Source organism: Nannospalax galili, unplaced genomic scaffold (genome assembly GCF_000622305.1).
Source record: "Nannospalax galili isolate Female #2095 unplaced genomic scaffold, S.galili_v1.0 scaffold1762, whole genome shotgun sequence".
NCBI classification, from domain to species: Eukaryota; Metazoa; Chordata; class Mammalia; order Rodentia; family Spalacidae; genus Nannospalax; species Nannospalax galili.
The window spans coordinates 68,950-73,935 of NW_008348080.1; positions in this window are offsets into that span (position 1 = coordinate 68,950).

Consider the following 4,986-nt stretch of genomic DNA (forward strand, 5'->3'; position numbering starts at 1 on the left):
GTCCTCCAAGGTTGACTAAGTTCCAGGGGACTATGGAACATCTCTTAAAATGTCCTGTATTTGTGGTGAGTTTCCTGGCCTCTTGTTCAGAAAGGACATGGAGACCCCACAAGATGGACTTGAACTAGTGTCCAGTCTACAAAGAGGATGGTCAACTCAGAGGAAACATTTCATTCATGCTTCCAAGTGACGCCAGACATGGTTGATCAGGACCTTTGACTTATCTTCATATAGATGGAATTTGTTAAAAAAAAAAAAAAAAAAAAAAAAAAAAAGTATTTTCTTGAAGTCCCTCAAAGTAAGGGAAAGAATAAGAACAAATCATTCTGGAAGAACACAAAGGAAAATAGCTTTAGATACTTAAGTGACAATTGAATTTATTCTTCTAATTGTTTTAATAGCTTTTGTATAATCTTCATCGCTATTATGAGATGTAAAATAGTCAAGGGATTAGACTTCCCAGACATTAGGCTTAAGTCTATATAAAAAGTTACTTTTAGACAATTATTTCTCATTGATGATTTTATTCCTTACCAGAAAGTGCTGCTCAGATGTAAGACTTCAAATCTTGGTCTCCAATACTGTAGTCTCCACCTGTAGCTAAGGGAGAGAATCAGCTATTGTTCTAAAATGATGGTTAAATTTGTTTTCTTTCTCCCCTTATCTAGAAGCTTTTGAGAGGGAACTGACACTGATTCTAACCACTCTAACAGCCATCAAAATACATGAAATCAAATCCTGAATGCATCACTCTAGAGTCCAGCCTTGGAAGACCAAAAAAAAAAAAAGGAAAAACCCAATAGAGGGATGCTTTTGGAAGCCCTTGGCAAGAAATTCCAGTGGACTCCCATATGAACATCTGAAAATTGCCCTGTTCTGACTTTTTTCTAGTTCCCTGTATAGAACTTGTAATGCTAATTACTCTTGCCTTTACTTCTCCTTCACATCTCCTATCCACAATTCAAGAACTTTCTTTTCCCCCTAGATATAAGAGTTATGAAATTTGGAAGTCTTTAAGATAGACTCACTGAAGGTGTACCCCAATTGCCTCACCCTGCATCCCTGTTCCGTATGGAAGAAGCCAGAGCAGTCTGTGACCCGATTCCCTATCCTCAAGTTGGATAACCTCTTCAGGGGATGGTGTGATAAGAATAGGAGGTATGAACTGGCTAGGCAGTTAGGGTATAAAGATCCCAAAGAAAAGTATCCAATTTCTTGGTTAAAACTCACAATGTCCTTGAGTCTCTTAGCAACAAACTAAAGGCCAAAAATGTCAAAAACATTTGGGAACTTTTATCTAATCCTTAAATGATTTAAGGGATACATCTTCAGAGAGGGAAATGTTAGAGTAGCCAAAAGTCCCATAAAAATAAATAAATCAAAGAAGAGGAAAGAGTACATGAATTTTCAGAAAATAGTGATGGGGAGATATGGGAAGAGTTGGAGGGGAGAGAGTGGGCATGGATTTGATCAAAACACCTTATATGCATGTATGAAATTCTCAATAAATTATTTTTTTAATTATCTGGCCAACTTAATGGCCTTAAACAGCAAAAAGAAAAGTATAACCAAAGATTAAAGGGGCCAATATAATTTCTTAAGAGTCCATATGCATAGCTAAAGGCTACGCAACAAGCAACAATGCCAGATAGGCGATACCTTCTTTTGAGTTGTTGGCCAGGGTGGCCAAAGGGATTCCCAGATAGTAACCCAGCATAGAACTGGGAAAATGAACAGCAGACCCCAATCTTCTCTAAAGCAATATTAACAACTGATTACCACTAGATGAGGAACAGCTGACCCTCCTAAAACAAAGACCTCTAGATAGGCTGACTAGATTCACCAGAAGGGCAGGTAGTGGGGAATGGCTGGGGGTGCCAACAACACAGCAGACAGTAGCAGGGATATCAGAGTATAAGAGCTCTAGTGGGGGGAGGGAGGCTACGGGAGGGTGCTACCTGGGAAGTGGGTGTAAAAAAATTAAAAAAATACACTCATACACACAAAATAAAAATTAAAAAAATAAAATCCATTAGACAAATTTTAGCACATCAAGCTCACTAGAATACTTTGGCTGTTATGATATGTGGAGGCTCCACACTCACCAGCCATCGCCATTGTGTCTAAAGCCAGTCTAGGATTCGTTCTGCATGTGCCGTAGTTATCTTCAGCCATCAACACAGCATAAACCTAGAGTTACCTGAGAGGGGAAATCTCAGTTGAGGAATTTCTTCAATCAGATTGGCTGTAGCCATGTATGTGAGGCTTTTTCTTAATTTCTAATTGAGGTAGGAGGGCCCCATCCACTGTGGTCAGTGCCATCTCTGGGTAGGTGGGCCTGAATTCTATAAGAAGGGTAGCTGAGCGAGTCAGTAAGCAGTGATCCTCCAGTGATTCTGCTTCAAGTTCCTGCCTTTAGCTCCTGCCTTGGCTTCCCTAAATGATGGACTGTAACCTGCAAGATGAAATAAACCTTCTTTCCAGGAAAAAAAAAAAAAGTCCAGTTGGGGGACTGGAGAGATGGCTCGGGGGTCAAGAGCATTGACTGCTCTTGCAGAGGACCCAGGTTTGATTTCCAGCACCCACATGGTGGTTAAGAACCATCCTTAAATCCAGTTCCAGGGGAATCCGATGCCCTCTTCTGACCTCCTCAGGCATTGCGTGACACAGGTCCATTTACATACATGGAAGCAGTACATGCGCGCGCGCGCGCACACACACACACACACACACACACACACACAAATAATACTTTTTTAAGTCCAATTGAAAACTATTGATTACCTTCCCAAAGTGCCACTATTGCACCAGTAGATATAGTTTCCTGGGCTTCTACCAAGTGTAGTAATCCAGGCTCAGAAAAATAAGCAATGCATCCTCTCTCTCACTTGCGGAGCCTAGCTCCAAATCCTTAAATGTGAATATTTGGCCTGATATAACTGCAGGAGCCATGAAATGAAAAGTCACCAAGGGGAAAGGGGAAAAGAAGGCACTCAAGAAAGGGCGTAGTAGGCAGTAGTACTTATCAAAGGGCCAATGGTGAAAATGTCAGGTATTCTTACTGAGCCATGAAGAGGGAGAGCCAAAAGGGGTAGAGAGAAGAAATAGAGATGCTTATGAAGGTGAAGGCCTGCATATAGCTGAAAGCTACATAACAGAATTATCATTGGTAAGCATGGGTAAACTTCATTTGACTTACTGTTTAGGTTAGTCCCCAAGAGATGTCAGAAACAATATAGGCTATTGCCATAGCCCTTGATTGTCTCCTAGAACTCAAAAGAAAGGCCCTAGTGCTGAGCACACCATACTTCAGACACAGGTCTTGGAGCAATTAAGCTAGAGTTGACCTGGATACCTCCTCCCTGATGACTAGCTCTCATAGTATCAGAAACTATGAAAGCTGCCCAAGAGAGAAAACTGATCAATGACCCTAACCCATTATAAAGTCTGTGAACCGTGCCCCATTTTGTTTTCCTGATGTTTAGTTTTATCGTTGCTGTTGTTTGATTTTGGTTGTTGTGTTTTGTTTAGTTTTTGGTTTTTAAAGTTATCTTTACAGTCTCTGTACTAACTCTCTGTCAGATGTATGGTGGGTAAAGAGCTTTTCACATTCTGTGTGCTGTCTGTTCACTAGAATAAAAGTGTTCTTTGTTGTGCAGAAACTTTTTGTTGTTGTTTTATGAGGTCTCATTTATCAACTGTTGTTCTTTATATTTGAGCTATCATTTTAGTGTTCAGAAAGTCCTTTCCTTTGCCAATAAATTCAAATGTACTGCCTAATTTTTTCCCTACCAGGTGGAGAATAGTAGGTCTTATTTCTAGTCCTTGACCCATTTGGTGTAGATTTTTGTGCAAGGTGATGAGAACACCATTTTATTCTACATGTAGCGATCCAGTTTGACAAGCATCATTTGTTGAAGATGCTGTGTTTTTTTCAATGGCTATTGCTGGTCTCCTTGTCAAAAATCAGATGGCTATAGTACCATAGGTTTATATGTTTGTTTTCAAAGATATTCCATTGACCAAAGTGTCTGTATTTTTGCTGATACCATGCTGTTTTGATTAATATAGCTCAGTAGAATAATTTATAATATGGGATGATGATGCCTCCAGCAATTTTAATTGTTCAATTACATTTTGGCTATCCTGGATCTTTTATGTTTCCAGATAAAATTCTATGATTATTTTTTAATTCATGTGGAGGTTTGTGTTGGAATTTTGATGGCGATTGCATTGAGTATGCCACAAACTTTTGGTAGAATGGCCATTTTCACAATATTAGTCCTACCAACACATGAGCATAGCTGGTCTTTCCATCCTCTTCATTCCTTTCTTCGGTGCTTTGAAGTTTTCATCACATAGGTCTTTTGCTTCCATTTTTAGATTTGTTCCAATATATTTTATCTTTGAGGGTATTATTGAGTGGTAGTGTTTCCATGATTTCTTTCTCAGGATATGTTGTTTGTATATAGGAAGACTATTGGTTTTTGTGGGTTAATTTTTACATTATTTTTCTGAATGTGTTTATGATCTCTAGGAGGTTTCTGGTGGAATCCTCATGTTCTATGAATAGAATAGTATCATTTGAAAAGAAGGAAATGTCTTTTGTTTTATCATATTTCTCTGGCTAAGACTTCAAGTGTTGTAATAAGCATGAGTGGAGAGAGTGAACATATTTTTTTTTTGTTCCTGATTTTAGTGGTAATGTCTCAAAATTTCTCCTTTATCATGAGACTGGCCATGGGCTTCCTATCTATCGCCTTCATCTTATCGAGATATAATGTTCCCTGCATCTCTAGACACTCCAGGACTTTTATCATGAAACGATGTTATATTTTGTCAAACTAATGAGATTATCATGTGGTTCCTGTCCTTGAGACACTCATGTAGTCAATTAGGATTACTCATTTATGTATGTTGAATCACTCCTGCATCTGTGGGATGAAATTGACTTGATCATGACTGACAATAATTATGAAGTGTTGT